General features: G+C 38.5%; 1 protein-coding gene across 2 annotated transcripts in view; it reads left to right on the forward strand.

The window, feature by feature from the left end:
* Positions 1-19,286, forward strand: part of Acyp2 (acylphosphatase 2) — a 137,061-nt gene that overhangs the window by 109,673 nt on the left and 8,102 nt on the right. The gene's annotated exons all lie outside the window — the stretch shown is intronic.

Below are 19,286 nucleotides of genomic sequence, written 5' to 3' on the forward strand. Positions count from 1 at the left end.
CCCTTCTCTGAGTCAAACTCCACAGAGGGGAGCCCAGCATGAACCAAGGGAAAGCCAAGAGCTCAGGGGCTTTTGCCCCACTTCCCAGAGCCAGGCTCTCCATGAACTGTGCCTCCTCACATCAGGTGGACAGAGCAGGGACAGAGCAGCAGCGGTGTGATGAGCGGACAGCCTAGTGGGCACTCTGCCCTTGATTTTTACAGCAAGGAAGGTAGGTCGAAAACCAAGCCATAACTCAGAGACTGGGGAAGAGAGGCCAAGTGTCCCCAGGCTAGTAATGAATGAGAGTCATGGCTACAATTCAAGAGCTTCCCTGCGAGAGGCATTATCAGTGAGAAAGGACTCCCAGCCTTCATCAGTCAAGGCCTATAGCACCTAAGCCAGAAATTTGTCCCAGGATCCAGGTAGAAAGGTCTGTGCCATGAAGCCCAAAGGAGCTAAGAACCATTCAAGTCTTTTCTTCCCATAGCCAGATCACCAATATTCTCTTCCCGTGCACCCCAACACCATCATGGAGAGAAGCAAGGGTAGATGGGGCAGAAAACTCAAAGTCTGACCATTTACCCAGGCAAGAAGAATTCCTCAAAGAGACTGTTAAGATGACTCAATCAGAATGAGTTTCCCACAGAAGGCAGTATCTAAAAAACATACACACAAGCACAAAACTTGCAGAAAACACGAGGCTAGAAACTCAATACCAGAAGTGACTGTATCTCACTTAGTACATAACAGAATATAAAAAATAAAGCAAGACTATTGAACACCTAAAAACCATTAAGAAAGCCGATCTTCTTGATGTGTATCAGTGAGACTCAGGAAAATATAGTAGTTAGAGTGGTGGGTCCAGAGCCAGACTATGGGCTTCATGTTCCAAAGGACACTTAGTTACTAAATGATCTTGGAAAACTTACTTTTGTGCCTCATTTTTCTTGTCTGTAAAATGTGCATAATACTGCCTACCAGTGCAGCAATGTAGTTGGACTTGGGTCACGTGCTAAGGGGTGAGCACTCACGGGAAGTATGGGGATAGGTAAGAAACCCAAAACATAAAAGTATTTGATGTCCCTACTATAGAGGAACTAATACAGGAACCTTAAAGTGACAGAGCTCAACATGAGAAGGGGATCAGGAACTAGTGAAAAGGTCAGTTAGAGATGACTTAACTTGGGTTATAACACATTAGTACATGGAAGCAATGCTAGGAATCTCTCTGTATAGCTATCCTTACCTCAACTAGCAAAAACGCTTTGTCTCTCCTATTATTGCTTTTGTTTTCTCTCCAACAAAATTAGAGCTAAGGGCAGAACAGATTCTGCCTGGAAGCAAGGGAGGTAGGGGCGAGAGGGAGGGGGTAGGGGGAGAAATGGCCCAAACAATGTATACACGTGTGAATAAACTAATACAAATAAAAAAAAAATACTGCCTACCTCACAGAATTGTTGTAAAGCACAAAGCTTCTTATATAGTTAGTATTCAGTAAAGGTTTGTGCAATACAGGACTCAATATCTTGAAAATAGAGAATATTCCCTGCTTTTCACTTTCCCATTGGGCGTTCATAAAAATTGAAGCCACATAAAAATCCTCAATGTACTGAAAAATGTAGAAATGGTGTGAGCAACGTTTTCTGAGAACAGTTGTTTAAGAGCAGATATGAGTAAGGAACTTGTGGGGCAAAAGGAATTTAAAAGGGCTGGGGTGTGGCTTAGTGGTAGAGTTGCTTGCCTAGTGTGTACAAGGCCTTGTGTTTGACCCTGCATGGCAAAAGAATGAGTTATTGAACATCTTCAAAACAATCACAGTGAAAACTTCATTTCATATATTAGAACTTAAGGCCTACTTGTGAATATTGATACAAAGGTATAATAAGCAATCAAGACCTATCAATGCACTTGAAGAATCATTTACCACAACCTACTGGGGATCAGTCAAACATTTTCATGTTCTGGTATATTACAGCCTTGCCACAACCCTATGAACTAGGCACTATTATTGTCCCCATTTAGCAGATAAGAAAACTGAGGAATAGAAATAGTAACTAATATGCCCATGAACAAATTAATGGCAAAGCCAAGAAATGAACCCAGGCAGTCTGGCCCCAAAGCTCTTCTTTAAAACTACTCAGTTATTCTCTGAGTAGTTTTCTCAGCTATGGTTTCTTTGAACTGTAAAATAGGGCCAATAATTCTTATCTCGTGATAAATAAGAGGTGGAGTTGGGTGAAGGGAAACATTGATGCTGTTTTCTATTGTTTGACTTGTTCAATGAACATGCAATATTCATGCATTTTTAATCAAAGAAAATGTTTTTTTAAAGTCCTATGAGAGTTCCTGGCACAGAGAGGCACCCATTATTCCTGCGTCTGAAAGCTAAGTTGGAGTTTCCATTTGACTTTATAGGAGTTCACCAGCTGTAGAAGCTTGGGTATGAAGGGAAGAAAGTAGATAGCAATAGCTTCAGGAGAATTCAGTGAAAGTCTTTTACTTTCAAATGTGAAGACCTTGGACATTCTAAAATAAGGGGTGGGAGGCAGCAGAAGGGAGAGGATATTGGTTCAGACCAGTGGGAATTAAAACCAATTGGGGGCTGAGGGAGGGAGGTCCTAAAACCTCCCTTGATGAATCGAGTTATTGGGAAGAAGGTTGATAATGACTAATTGTCGATTGCCCCATCTGACAAGTTCTATGAACAACAGACCTCCCTGAGGTAACAAAAATATCAACATCATTTTGGAAAATAAGAAAGGAATTGAAAGAACTCTATGGCTTTATTTATCTACCTGGTCCTGGGGAATGTGAGAATAGGTTTTTCGAAGAGGAGCCAGCAGTTTATTTTTCCATTTGTGGGTTACAGAGGTAAAAGGATTGTGGGCAAAAGAACATCTGTACAGCTTCCCTTGGTGTAGGTCAGAGGCACACAGAGGACTTATTTCTGCAGCTGGGAAAAAGGTTCAGGACTGTCTTCCTGGAATCGGCTCTCGTTTCAGAGTCTAAAATAGATTTGAAACACTGTGCTATGTGGGGATCAGGGCCTGTGCATTCTAAAAGCATCTGTTGTTAGCTGCTGAAATTCAAATAAATGTAAATTAAGTCCACATAATGCTCATCTTACACGTGCCAATTTCAGTTTTTAAAATCACATTCACAAAACCTGCACTCCAGTCAATGTCACTGCCTAAGACACAATATGGGGAGCCTAGATTTTCTGCCAATCCTGGTGACTTTAAGCCTGAGCCACGACACTTAATTTCTTTAAAAATGCTCCTTCCTCCCTACCTGATCCTTTCAACTGAGCTTCATTTTCATTTTCAAAAGTTTAAATATGGATTCCATCAAATAGTTTTGGTTTTTATTATTCCACAGTGTTTAGTAGTTGAAATGAGGTTGTTGGACAATTAAAAGTCTAAAACCAGAATTGAATAAATAACATTTTCCCCTGTCTTCATTCCAATTTTAGTAAATTAATTTTTTCATTTAGGTGCTGTAATTAAGGAAACTTGGTATATTTGTTTATTCATGATTCTATTCCATTCTTATTCCAGCAGAATAAGGGGATTTGCTACTCCTCCCCCCAACCCCCATTTTTTTTTAGAACTGGGGTTTGCAGTTGCTAGGCACATACTCTACGACGTGAGCCATGCCTCCAATTCTTTTTGCTCTGGTTATTTTTTAGATAGGTTTGCTTTTCAATAAGTCCAGTCTAAGACCTTCATCTCCTATTTTACACTTCCCACAGTTGCTGGGATGACAGGCACGTACCACCATGCCCAGCTTTTTCTGTTGAGGTGGGGCCTAGCAAACTTTTTTGCCTAGGCTGGCCTAGAACTGAGATTCTCCTGATCTGTCTACCAAGTAACAAGGATTACAGGTGTGAACCACTGGTGTCTGGCTGGATTTGTCTTTTTTAATTAAGGAGGAAGAAGACAAACTGACAACACTGACATTTGCAGACAAAGTGTGGCACTCATGGCACACCCTTGGGGTGATCGCCTTCTCCTGTGCCTTTGGAGAAATGAACAATCTCTGTAAGGTTCTGGCATGGTGAAATTCCCAACCCTAGAAAGCCTAATAACTTACCATTTGACAATAATATTCCTGGTTTCTTTTGTTTAATTTTTTGCTATCATGTGTATGTTGAAAATGCAGTAGGCATTAAAATCTGTAATGATCAAGAACTAGTCCTGCTATTCCCTTCTTCCACTCCCATTTTATTTACAAAACATCCATTATTCATCTATTCTATGTCAATCATGATTTTTGTTTTTTTCTTTTTCTGTGTGTACAATATGTACAATTTAACTAGAATTAACTGGACTCCACCATTAAATAATAATAATTTTCCCAGTTTTACTAATTATATTTTTGATGATTAACATAACAGTATGCTAAGTTGATGTAATTTATATGAAGCAGTTTGTTTCCAGTTTTTTGCTATTATAAATATCCTTCCAAGAACTTATTTATGCATCTAATTTACATGAATTTCTTCTTATGTGAATAGTATGTTTATGTCTTCTAATCATTTATCTCTTGAGGTTTTAATATTTTTAAAGATTTGAGTAAGTCCTTTATTTTATGTATACTAACTTTCTACTTTATTACAAATGTTTCCCAGTTGTTAGTCATTTTTTCTTGATGCCTTTGAGGTATTCATTTTTCCTTTGTGATGTCCATTGCTACCATAAGCCTTTCAAAGATAACTCTTCTTATAAAGATTTCATAAATATTTGATTCTTTTTTCTTCTAACTTTGCTAGGAATTAAAGGGAATATTTAACTCTTTAATTTACTAGAGGTTTACTCTGGCATGTGGTATAAAAGCTGACTGAAATCACTTCTTTTGTTTTGTTTTCTTTTGTGCTGTTAGCCAGTTATCCCAGAAACTATGAAGGTATAATTAGGCAACTACTAAATAATTATTATTTTTTCTTAATTTCTTGATTATATGTCACACACTAAATTTCATTCTGTTTTTCCTACACTACTTCAATATTGTTCTTTCAGGTATAAAACAGGGCCTCATGCACACTAGGCAAGTCCTCTACCCTGCTTTAATTATTTAATTGTTATAATAATTTAAATAGTATACTTCTGTCTTAGGGTTTCCTGGGGACTAGATCAGCATTTTCATTGATCTCTTTGTTAATATGTCATTTTAATATTTAAAAAATATATTTTTTGGTTTGTTCATCTCATTTTATGTATTCCAATAAAGCTTTGCAGTTCTCTTTACATATGACACATGTAACTTTTTTTATAATTGACTTTATAAATGTCATTGACAGGTCTGTTAGGATCCCCCCATTTTGATATTTTAAATGGTATTTCTTCCTTTTATCATATTACTTAACTGGCTTTTATTATGATAAAGCCCATAATTATGTTCAGTTCACTATAAACTGATCACTCTGATAAACTCATGGCTAATAAAGTTAATACATTCATTAGCATTTCTAGACATGTAATGCTTCCTGCACATGCCAGCTTTATCTCATTTTTTACTGAGTTGCTTATTGGTACAAAATAAATCCCAGTCAGTGGCAGTGGTCATTGTTAGCACTGTCCAGCATTAAACTTGAGAGTCATGAAGCTTCCATCTCACTTTCAGTTCCTCATTGAGGAAGCTTGTCTGTGCAGCACCATCCCTGGCTTCATGTGTCAGGTACCATGCTGGGCACTCCACATAAGCCATCTTGCCCAAAGCTAAGAACAAGGTATACAGACAGACCTCGTTTTATTGAGCTTTTCAGATTCTGTTTTGTTTTTTATGAATTGAAGGTTTAAGGCATTCCTACACTGAGCAAGGCTATTATCACCATTTTCCCAACAACATGTGCTTACTTGGTATCTCTGTCACATTTTGGTAACGCTCATATTTCACACTTTTTCAGTATTATTATTACCTGTTAAGATGATCTGTGACCAGTGGTCTTGCTGTTATTACTATACTACAATTATTAAATATCAGACTCAAGGAAACCAAAGTTCAGCAGATGTAGGCTGCCCATGCTAGATCCAAAGAAGCAATAAGAAACTAAACACTGAAGTGTCTAAGTATGTCAGCCTGTGTAGGAAAGGCTGTCACTCTGGGTTTCCATGACCTGATAGGCTCATTGATTCCTGGAAGCTGCATTGACCTTGAACTTTGGCCAAGGGTCTACTAGGAACTAGGGAGGGACCTAGGAGCTAATTCGCCTCACATGTATTCTTACTTTGTGCGTGTGCTTCCCACTTCCTGTTTCTAGGTCACAGTAAATAAGGAAAACAGTACTGAGGTAGTCCGCATTCTATTTACTTGCCTGTTAACCGGAATCAGCCTTTTAAGGTCTCAGCAGGTTATTTGTCCAAGATCATCTAAATGGTGAATGATGGAGGAAGTGGCTTGCTCCACACCAGTGGTATTTCCATTTTACCGGTGATGTCCATGTCAACGATGTGGCTTGGCCAGGTCACTTCATCTCTCTGAACCGAATTTCCTCATTTGCATGTGGAAGAGTTAAGTAAAATGATCCAGTTTTGACAGGCTGATTCTGTTACTAAATCTGCATTGTAACACTGTATCTTTTCTTCAAGATTGTGTATTTCTCACAGGCAGAGGCTATGCTTTCCACATTCTTGAGTTGCTCTTCTTGCTTTGCACATAACAAGTGTTTGATAAATATTTATTGATGCAGAATGAATGGATGAATACAAGAAAATAGAAATCTTAATAATACTTTACTCACATGCAAAATTTTTCAATGGTAGGACACAGCTCTTGTGGGGTCTCCTAAAATCTCATCATTTCACATTTCAGCAGTGGAATCTTTTGTAAAAAAATGCATTTGTCATGAGTCCTTTTACAAGAAAATGCTTAGCATGGAGTCAGCTTATATTCCTTGGAAAAGAACAGAGAATTGGTTAGAAAAGCAGGAACCCCGAAGAATCAAGACAGGAACTGTAGTAGGTAGACTTTTCTCTAACAACAATGTTTGGGTTATTTTTATCTTTGTGCTAATTTTATAGCAGCAATATGACAAACTAAAACTATTCAAATTTAATGAAGTCAAGTCTGTCCAAAGCCAGCTTTTAATAAATGAGTAACTGTGGTGCCATCCCTTAACATCTCTGTTTTGTCATGTGATAAGAGAACTAAGTCTTATGCGCTTATCTTTAAATATACAATATTTAAATGCACTCAGAAAATTCAGTTCGATACTAGTGCATTTTTACATACGGTGTTCTTTTATGCCAAAAATAAATCCAAAGGAAAGTACACAGCCACAGAAGGCATGGAATCCATAGATTTTGTGATTACTGTTTTATAAGCTTAAAATCTCATCAAGTCATTAATTAACATTTCTAAATCCTTATGCTTGAACAATTTTGGGGAGATATCTGCCCTCTGTTTCATTCCCAATCAAAGGGGGGAGGAAAGGAAAACTGTACAACCAATAGTTAGAGCTGTTATTTTTGGAATTAAAAACAGGAATTTGCAGCATGTACAAGTGTCTGGTTTTATCTCTTGCTTCACAAACACCAGCATCATACTGAAACCATAAAATTATTGTTCTCCAAAACTAAAGAAAAATCTGGGGGAATTAAAAATTTCCTTTTGAAATTCACATAACCTTAAGGTATCAAAAATTTTTTACTAAGTGTCCTTATAGAAAGATGCGTAGTGGGGAGAGCAATAAGGAATCAAGCTATCTTATGCACCAGAGTATATGCAGGAAGAAAAAACATTACATAAGCCAGGAATATTTTCTCTAACACAGACACAAAGGGGAATGATGTCATCACAGTCACAGGTTAGTGCTTCCACAATGATATCATTTAACTAACCTGGAATATTCAGTTCTACCAACAAAGTCACAAAAAATGGTTTTTCCACATTCTAATAGGGTGTTGAAGAATAGAAAAGGGAAAACATCATGTTAGTTAAATGTGAGTAATAACATATTTATAATGCAGATCATTTTTATATTTTCAAAAGTACAGGGTTCAGCTATTAAAAACACCATGGCAACCTGAACTGAGAGGATCCTGAATTCTCTAGACCATGTTTCAGGCTTTGTAATATTATTTTAAAGTACTGTTAAAATAGGATATGAAAGAGGAAGAGAATCACTTCACCTAAATAACCTTACTCTGAATAAATGCTCTAATAAAATTCATCGTGACCCAGCTCCACTGGATGACTGTAAAGGCTGCTCTTCTATATTTACTCAAGTTAAATTGTATGTAAACCTTCAAATTGTATTAGTTCAACTAGATTCTCTAAAAGAGCCAGAACAGTGACTCTTCTCCAGTAACAGCTGACTATTTGGATTTCCTTATCTGTCTTGTATCTTGCTATTTTATCTCAACCACAGGAAAATGAGGGTTGGTGATTAGACTATTTGATACAGGTGAAAATCACAAATATGTTTTGAACAGTTTTTAATTTTGAAAGGAGAATGGTACTACTATTTCTAGCTTCTGATATTAGGTCAGGAAAAAATATTTTTTAACATTTTCTTTAAAATCATGGAATAATTTAGGAATGGAGAAATCTTCTGTGCTTTATTTCAGAATTACCAGGGTTATGCTTCCTAAAATTAAAGAAAAGGCTTTGTATCTAACAGCCCCACAAATATAGAGAAATGACTAAGCAGATTTAGAGAATCTAATATATTAAATGATTCCATTTAAGTGAATTTGGAACGTCAGCATGTATTGCTTTCTAATGAACATCTGAGCCCTGCTTGATTTGTCTAATAGAATATTTGGCAAGTTCTAATTTAATTTAATTTCTTCTTAATAGTCAAAACAATAAAGTGCAACATTAAACATATCCTTACCTATATACAACAGTAGTTCTACAAAGCAATTGCAATGGGTTTTATATCTACATTTATATAACATCCATCCTTTCTGCAAAAAAAAAAAAAATGAAGCTGAAACTTAAATAGCATATATGTTCCTACTTCTATCCTTGTTTGTAATCTTTAAAGAAGTTACAAATATAAATGCCCCAGATATGCTCCGTCTTTTGTCTCCACTCCCTCTAATTGACCCTCTACTGGAACCTTGGATTTTCATTTCAAATGCTACAGTAAGGCCAGAAAGAAGACCTATTGGAAGCTCTGTCCTGTGCTCATACCCTTCAAATGTTCCTCCATCGTTGCGTTTATCATGCTGAACTGAGTTTACCTTTCCTGCTAGACTGTGAGTTCACTGAGGACTAGGCACCCTGACCTATTTGTGGTCTGTATGACTAGCTCAGATTACAGAATATTTGATAACTATTTGTTAAATTGTTTGCATTTGCCACCTCATCTTCTTCTGCTCTTTGTTTTTTTAAAGATACACATTACCATGAAGATAAGATGCAAGTTGTGGTTTATCATATTTCATCATTCCTAAGTCCCCACCTCCACCCCATCCTGCTGAGACCCAGAAATAGGGGATGTCCAGAGCCAAACACTGATAAGAAGGACACAAATCTCAAATTTTTTCACTGTAACTAAGACTGCTCCAAGCTTAACTTGAATTCTTGTCAGACTAACAGAAGCAAAAGGTAGTAAGAATGGAGAAGAGAAAGAAATGACAAATTATCCAAATCAAAGGAACATCATGTTGCATGGCTGTGTAGCGATGGCTACGAGTCTATCACTACCCAGATTCTGTCCAGTTTTAGGATGCAGAGAGCACATGGGTGGGGGAGAGGGAAAGGGGCATATGGAGGTAGCTATGATAAAACCAGTAAGTGAGAGGACATGTGTCTGGAATTTTAGTGCTAAATCTGAATCTAGATGAAATCACCCAGAGTAGACAGAGATGAAGAGAACGGGAGAGTAAGCCTAGAGATTACCAAAAGGATTGAACAAAATAAGAGGAGCCCCCATGAAGAAGGATTTCCTACAGGCATAAAATCCAGTTCTAACTAACTTGTCAATGCAGCTCAGAAGCAAAGACTTGATTTCCTTTTCCTAACAATGGAATACATTTTCATGCTTTGGATGACAGATAACTTCTTGTTTGTTTAACTCAGTTTACCAAACTAAGCACCATATATGAGGTAAATCACTGGTGCTACCACAGTGCACATGGACAGATGTACTGTGGATGGATACTATGGGGCACAAATATCTGAATGAATTGGTTGAGAAGTGGACATCATTAGCTGGCATAATAATCAGGAAGCCAAGGATGGGCTGATGCTGGGAGCCAGATAAAATTCAACTGGTTATAAGGCTCCCCATGGCCTTGGAACTAGAATAGCAAAGACATCATATGACAGAAGTCATCAGAGCTACATCACAGTCCTGGTGCTCAATTTTATGTGATGTGGAAGCTAATTCTAGGTTCTGGTATTACGAAGTGAAACTGAAAAGCCAAAATCAAAACCTTATTCTTACAAATAAAAGTTACAAGTCCTAGTGAGAAAAGCAAGAGGGAGATTTTGACTGTGAGGCCATTTTCTAAGGAGTTAAATATAGATTGCAGCAACACAGAACAGATGATCATGGAAAATGCTTTACCAAATTCTACTTTTCCCCTATTATACAAATTCAGTTAAATCTATTGAACAAGAACCATAAAAATAGCAGTTATACTCTACTAGCTAATTACTCTCTCTTAGAATGAATGAGTTATAACAGAAGCAAGTTACACAATTACAAGCTTCCTTACTGTTTATTTGCACTTATATGTTTACTTATTTATATCCTATGCCCCTCCACAAAGGAGCTGAAGTGATTTTGCTATTCATTTGTTTGTGTTTTAATTCATAATTTATTACTCAGGAGACCCCAGTTCTCTAGGAAATAAAATGTATGTTAATTTGAATATTTTTGTCCCTAAAGTTTGACTTAAATGGTAAACTAAAATCTTTTATGAAGAATTGGATGTCGTGGGCACAACCTGTAATTCTAGCTACTCAGAAGGTAGAGATTGGGAGGATCACAGTACAGAGCCAGCCTGAACAAAAAGTTCTCGAGACCCCCTCTCAAACAATAAGCCAGATGTTTTGGTTCACACTGTATTCCCATCTACAGGATAGGTAGGAGGATCGCAGTCCAAGGCCAGCCCAGGCAAAAATTGTAAGACTTTAGCTGAAAAATAACTAACGCAAAAAAGGCTGGGGGCTTCGGTGTAGCTCAAGAGGTAGGGTGTCTGCCTAGTAAGTGTGAGACCTTGAGTTCAAACTCCAGTACTGCCACAAAAAAAAAATCTCTTATGAAAAAAATGACAGGAAAATATGCAAGTTCTCAAAAATCCTTGAAAGAATATAATTCTGACTCTCAAGATTTACACTCATTTGTCTTGGGGTTAACGACTGGGGACTTTAAATGAAATAACTGGAACAACAAATGGCCAACAAGTCTTGCCATCAAGGGAAGATGAGAAACAAAACATCAGCTTTCACATTTTCAGATAGTTTCCAGCCCCTAAACCCCAACCCTCTGTTCTTTGTGTCCTCACCCCACTCCACCCTTGTTTAGCTTTGCTGTAAGCAGACTGCCCTTACAGTCAAATTTCAAGAAACTAGAAATTAATTCTGACTTGGCTCCCACTCCTGCCTGATTTCATCTTGGTTCAGGTCATATGTTTTCCTCCATCTAGTCCTACGAATGTTTAAGAAAAGGCACAATAAATAATTCCCTATTAACAGAACAAAAACATTCCATGCTGTTAAGTAATTAACCAACTTCACTGAGCTACTCACTTTGTAAAATCACTGGGGACCGGTATTTGGTGAATAAGAACACCAGACTGGTGACTATCTTTTTTGATCACTTGGACATTTTTCTTTTCCTTAATATGAACGTAGAGGATCCTGACTTACAGTTAAGTGAGATTATCCTCTGTATGGGTTATTCCCAAGTAGGTGGGCACATATTTGTGGATACACAAGAAAATATAGACTCGCCTCCAGAAGTGGCAGCATCCAACAGTGGGGCTGGCACATAGGAAGGGGTCCTGCACTTTCTGCTTCCTATACTTATGTCCTGTTTGAATTTTTATAATGAGCAGGTATTATTGTTTTAATTAATAGTTTCAGGATTAAAAATGTGATTATTTCTGACTCTAAAATTGAAGGCGATAACATGATGAAGTCATAATGCTGCCATTGACTTAAAACCTTTAAAAATATTTTCACAGTAATGTTTTCAATTCAGTGATATATGACACATTTTGGACTTTATCCTTCTACTGAATGATTGAAAATAAACAAAAAGATAAAATTTATCCAAGTGGTTATTATATGCACATCTCTGTTAGGTTTTTATATCTTGCCTCAAAAATCTGATTAAAGACAACCAGTTTAGTCCTATCTCTGTGACTAGGTTTATAACCTTTTAATATTGTTATTGAGGATCTTAGACAATCATTCTTCCAATAAGCAAGTCATTGAGCACCTCGTGCATGGCAGCACCTGGGCTGGGCATGCAGGTGAGAGATGTCTCTCCATTGTCCGCTTTGGTCACGTGAGCTAACCTCGACTGCACACTTTCCAAGCTTCAGGCACTGCATTTAGTGCTTTACATAGATTAACTATTTCATCTTCACAACACTACCGTACTGTATAAATACCATTAACCTCCTTTTACAGCTGAGGCACAGAGGTTAAGTAATGAGTGCCCAAGGATGCACACCTGGGAAGTAGGGGGGCAGTCAGAAGTCTGCCTCTAACTCAATAGTCCAAGCCTTTACCAATACTTCACAGTTCCCCCCAGCTCAGAAGGTAGGTGGGAGCCACTGGGAGGAGTTTTGCAAGTAAATATTTAAGTTACTTTTAATAATTGGAACAACTTGCATTTCCAACAATAGGAAGTCCTACCATAGATTGGCTCCACACATCTGGAGAGACATTTGAAATGACGATGTAGATACTGATCTGTTAACATAAATTATCCTCATATCATTAAGTAGAAAATATTATAACAGTACTTTTAACGTGACTTTCTTAAGTTTGTAAAAAACTATATAATTAAAGGCTAAAACCAGATTCATAAAAAGCTTTCATATGCCTGTAGGTGAAAAGAGGCTACCTAAGTGACTCAGGTGAGGATATTGGGGAGAACTGTACTTTCTCCCACTCAGCCCAAATAAGCCTTTTCTCAACACAGGGCCCCAGGCATCTATCCCCAACCAAACCCAGGTAGTTCTTTAGATGAATCCTTTTTTTAAAAATTTATTTTATTAGCAAATAAAGTTATACAGGGGGATACATTGTGGTATTTACTTATGTGCTTATAATATATCTTAGATTTACCCCCTCCATTGTTCTCCCTCTTCCCCCTTTCCCTTCTTAGAACAATTTCAACAGGTTTCATTCTTCTGTTTTCATGTATGGATACAAAATACATCTACCATATTCACCCTCACTCCCCCTAGATGAAGCCTCTTGTTTTTCTTGAGTATTTACTGCCCTCCATTTAATTGATGGAGTCTATTCACTTAATAGGCGTCGTCTCTCATTCTTATCTCTTATCTCATCTTCTTGTCCAACTTTGCATGCTTCTGTCTTCCTTTCTGTACACTCTTCTTGTCACTGCTTCCTCTAGAAGGGACTGATGTGTTTCCTTACTCCACAGAAGGAGTGGAAGGAACAGACTCACCCTGCTTGTACACTGGGTCCTGATTTGTATTACTATTATTACTCTCTTCCACATAATTACCTTTTTCTTTTAGTTCGATCATTCCCAGAAGCATACAAATATGCTCTGCTATCTGTAATTTTGTGTGTGGGTTTGAACTCAGGGCTTTGCACAAAGCAGGTGCTTGAAAAGCAGGAGTTCTACCACCTGAGCCACACCTCCAGTCCATTTTGCTCTGGTTATTTTGGAGATGGGTCTCACGAACTGTTTGCCTGGGCCGGCCTCATATTGCAATCCTCCTGATCTCAGCCTCCCAAGTAGCTAGGATTACAGGCTTGAATCACCAGCGCCCAGCCCTCAAGTCCTTTCATAACATGGGAATCCCATCTATGAGGGCTTTGCCCTTGTGTCTTAATACTATCACATTGACAACCAAGTTTCAATATGAATTTGGAGAACACAAACATAGCAGAGGGAGTCTAATTCCCCTCCCCTTGAATTGGCTTCTAATCAACAGAACATAGTGACACTGAGCGTATCCCAAGACTGTGTTAGAGTAGGCTATTTATAACTTGTGCCTGGCACTCACATCTCTCTCCCTCTCTCTCTCCCTCTCTCTCTCTCTCTCTCTCTCTCTCTCTCTCTCTCTCTCTCTCTCTCTCACACACACACACACACACACACACACACACGTTTTTGGGTCCTGAACTAACACACATGTGGAAGTCATCAGCCTCAGAGGCCATGTAGGAATGGGCAGAGATGCTGGAGGAGCCCTAGCTATTCTGGAGCCCAGCTAGTTGAGGTTTCCCAGCATTGAGCACCAGATCTTCGAATGACTGGGCCTTCCCAGTCCCCAGGTCTCAAAATCAAGCATGGCAGAGATGAGCGTCCCCCTACTGAGCTCTGCCCACTTTGCAGACAGGATAGACACTGTTTTAAGCCTCTAGATTTATGGGCAGTTTGAACCGCTACCATAGTAATGGGAACATGTGGACTCTGTGTGCTGCTCTCTTGATTCTTATGACAGGAACACTGTGACCTTTCTGCTCCTCCCTTTGTGACTAATTCTTAAAGTCACCTGTAGCCACTGTCAGAAAAGGCTTCTTTTCCTTCCATCTTAACTGAATCCATGTCAGAAATACTGCCTTCCCCAATTGAAACAAACAAAATCCTCTGTTTCAAAGCCAGCTACCTTGAAATATGGTACATATTGGTGGCTTGTAAATATGGCACAGTAGTCTCCCCGCCTCTACCCTAGAAATAGCCTTGAATCCTTTCTTTCCCTTTGTTACTTCCCACTAGAGAGACAATTTGGTTATATGATACCTTGTTATTTGTCTGTGATTCATCAAACAGCGGATAAATTAGTTTTTCTTTATAAAAAGCACAGCAGATTTAAGTCATCCAACAGGCACACTGCTTAAATTTTTTGTTACCAAGGTGACAACACTGTAGTCCATTTTAGTTTCAAAATTCAGTCAGAAGACATTATTCGGGATTTAGCAATGTCTTTAGTTTTACAACCTGCAAAAAATTATTCATGTTAGGAAGATACAAGCTTTTTCCTTACCTTCTCTTCATTCTGTATTTTTGTTTAAGAAAAAAAATAAGCCAGTATATTTTTTTAGTACAAAAGGGAAAACATTTCGATAGGAAATGGCTATTTTATGACAATCTGTATAACATGCTGAAATTGGTGCGCATTCACCACATATTGTTGACAAAATATTGAGACTATTATAATATAAAAACAGTTTATGGGTGACCACTTACAATGGCACTCATACCTCCTGTCATGAACTCCCCATAAGGTGAGTCCCATGCTTGGATTTAAATATAAAACACTATTCAAGGGGAAAATGAGATTTTTGTTCCCCAGAATTGATTGAACCAAGGGCTTGTGAATGCTAGGCTAGAACTGTACTCCCAAGCACTTATTTATTTTATCTAGTTCTTTTTTATGTTTATTTTGAGACAGGGTCTCACTAAGTTGTCCAGGCTGACTTTGAACTCTCTGTGTAGTCCAGACTGCTCTTAAACTCTTGATCCTCTCCAAGGCCTCTGTCTCTCAAATAGCTGAGGTTATATATGCGTATGCCCCCACACTCAGCTCGAAGACAAGAATCTTAAAAGAATAAGAAAATTTTTTAGTTCTTGAAGGTTCCAAAGATAAGCCATTCCCCTAATTATGAGACATAATCCATAAAGAAGTGTTTCGCTATTTTTTTGTTGTGGTTGTTGTTAGATATCTAGGCAAGCACGCTTACCACTTCAGCCATTCTCCCGGTCCTTGTTGAATATCTAAAGGCATTCTGCAACTTCCCATATTTAGGATTAACGTGTAACACAATATGTTCTGTCATAGCCAACCCCTTTAAAACAGTTTTCTCATTAAAATTTAATTTTTGCTTCTGGTTTACCATTATCCAGTATGTTCTTCAAGGAGTTCTTGTGCCGTTGGCTGCCTTTCTACTCTGCCTTTGAACTGTTCTTTTCGTTCAGTTGTGCATAGACTACTTTCAAAGTGATTGTAAGGGAGAATACTTCGTGGATTTCCCTCTGGAGCTGTGCATGCAGCTTTCTGTGAAGAGGCCAGAGCCGGGTGGGGGTCTGCGATGGAGGGAGACCTGCTACTCAGCAAGGCACTGCCCTTGCCCAGCTGTGGCTGTGAGCTTGTAGTCTGGGAATTCTTGGCCATCAACAGGATGACAGCTGTGGAGACCACTGTCCTGAAGACAGCATGATGGGTGACTTGCATTAGTGGAAAAGGTCTCTGGCAAAATCAGTAGTAAAGCGAAACTCTATAAATAAGTCCCTGCCCTGTAATTTCCACTATAAAATCAAAGAAATAGTATCAGCAAGAGGAGAAAAGTCCCAGGCTTTATATTTTTATACCTCACTTTATTCCCTACAGAATTTGAAGTGATTTGTAAAATGTGTAAAACTCTGAGAATGCACATTTAAAAATGAAAAAGGATGAAAACAAGGGTGGGGACACAAGACAGAGCCAGGAACAAGACTTTGTAAAAATGCTTAAAATAAGCTATGGGTGGGTCCCAGTTTGGCGCTGAGCTGTGAGGCCACCTCTACCAGCTAATGCATTACCCCCAAACTCAATTTGCTTCTGAGTACTTTTGAGGTAGGCAGAAAAGTCAGGGTGAAAGATGAAAACACCTGGTGTCTGGCCAACTCATCTTTCACTTGCTTTCCGTGGGAGAAGAGTTTAGCATATCTGGAATAGAGAACACTCTGGACTCTGTCCTTGATGCAGTCTTCCTCAAGTGTCTTTTGAGATAAGACACTTGTAAATATTGGAAGGCATTGAATTAAAAAATCTAGGCTGACTTGGTTTGCCAAGAACAGAAACTTAACGATTTATAAAGCCACTATGTCTCTCTTCTCTTTCACATTCTGGCAGCTTAAAAAACTTATCTCCATTCTTCTGTCTCCATTTCTTCACTACCCCCTCACTCTTTTTGGGGGGAGAGGGAGTGGGGCTAGAGTTTGAGCTTAGGACTTCATGCTTGCAATGCAAAACAGATGCTCTGTACGTGAGCCACACTTTCAGTCCCACTGCCCTCTCACTCTTAAAACCACCCGAATCTGGCTTCCACCCCCACCACATCACTGAAGCACGTCTTGCTAAGGTCCCTAGAGCACTTTTCAGTTCTATTTTACTTGGGCCCCAGTGTGGTCCAAGTGTGGAAGTTGACTGTTCTCTCCTGACCCTTCATTGCTGGATTCCATTCTAGTACTGAGCATTCCAGATCCAAGAAAAGTAGGCCAGCGAAACTGTAGACCAAAATTTTAGCCCGGCCCCTCCTCCCAATCTTTCTAATACTTCTGGATCCCACAGTGTAGGATTTTGTGCAGGTCTTGTTAATTGAATAATAACAGTGGTAGACATGGTATACTGACTTGGTCAACTTCTGTTCCGGACTCCTGCTGTCTCTCCTTTACTTCAAACCCAAAAGAGTTAGGAGCTATGTTTCCCTGCCTGCCTTGCAGTCACAGTTTCCATTGTGATTTAAGTCTCACCAGTCAGAGGTACTCATGTGCAATTTGAACTTGGACCTGATTTAGGTGGAGAGAGGAAGCAATGGTGAGGCATCATATAGGTGATTTAAAGTTCTAGCTCTGGAGTCAACAGTTCTGGTGGTGGCTTCCTGCTGTGTGTGCTGCATTAGAGTGGTGTGTTCATATGTGAGGGAATTCAGTGGTCGCCTTCTGGTTCCCAGGGAGTCCCCTAAGAATGCTATAGGGAAAAATAATCCCAGGCTTGGAATTGGGTCATAGAGATCAGAGAGTATCTTTCAGGGAAGTTCCAGGTATTGTCTCCTAGAACCTTCAAGAACTTTCTGATTCTAGAAGAATGTGTCCCTTTGATTCATTTCCTATTCACTGAAACACTTTACAAATCTTTACCATAGAAATTTACTTGCAGCAAACCAGGGAAATGAAAATAATGTATGTCCCTAGCAAGCAAATTCATTTTGTTTAAAATGTGATACACATTGTAAGCCTACAGTGTATATTGACAATGGTAGATATACAACGGATTTTTACACTGAAGAAAAAGCAACCACAAACATGATTTTTTTCATTGCTCCAAAGCTACAATGTCTAATGTGGGAGCTACTAGCCATGTGTAGTGATTGGACACTTGTAATGTGACAAAATTTGAATTGATATGTGTTGTAAGTACAAAATATACACCTGACTTCAAAGACTCAGTATGAAAAGTATGTAAAATAGCTCACTAATTTTATTATTGTATTTATTATATCTTGAAATAATACAACTTTGGATATGCTGAATTAAGTAAAATATAATTTTTCAATAATTTTACCTACTGTTTTTACTTTTTGAATGTAGCTCCTAGAACGTTTTAAACTATGAGAGGCTTGCATTACAGTTTTCTTGGATAGTGCTGCCCTGTGGAATTTTAGCCAATTTTGCATCTATTAGCAAGCTGATTTCAACATTCCTAATTGTATGTATGAAAACACACACAGGTATATATACACACACATGTGCAGCTCTGAATTCTCATGTGAACCAGGCTTAACATCCTACAGGTTCCCTCACTAATTTATTGAATAAAGTCTTTGATACATGTCATTTTATATTTCATAAAAATCACAATTTTAACATTTTATACTTTAGCAAACAATTCTGTAGAGCTGTTCCAACAGGCCCAATCTAACCCTGTTTTTCTAGTCCTTCCAGTGATGCTGTAAGGACCTAACTTCCTTTATTAAATTCCACTCTAAAACAGCTAAGGTGGTTTTCATTATCTGTTACTCCTTTCTAGATACTGTGGTAAGTACTTTACAAGATTATCTCATTTAGTCCTCCTAATAACTCTATGAGATATGCAATATATTCTCCATTTTATAGATGAGGCACCAATAGTTTAAGAAACTTGCCCAGCCTGGGCACCAGTGGCTCACGCCTGTAATCCTAGCTACTCAGGAAGCAGAGATCAGGAGGATCGTGGTTCAAGGCCAGCCTGGGCAAAATAGTTCATGAGACCCTATCTTGAAAAACCCTTCACAAAAAAGGGGCTGGTGAAGTGGCTCAAGGTGTAAGCCCTGAGTCCAAGCCCCAGTACTGCAAAAGAAACCAGGATGACTAAATTGGAAGTGGTAGCTGGATTTGCACTCAAGCATAATGATCCTAAAGTCCACTTCCTTTCTTACTGGGCTAGCACTTATTT

The sequence above is a fragment of the Castor canadensis genome, chromosome 12 (genome assembly GCF_047511655.1).
Source record: "Castor canadensis chromosome 12, mCasCan1.hap1v2, whole genome shotgun sequence".
Classification (NCBI taxonomy): domain Eukaryota; kingdom Metazoa; phylum Chordata; class Mammalia; order Rodentia; family Castoridae; genus Castor; species Castor canadensis.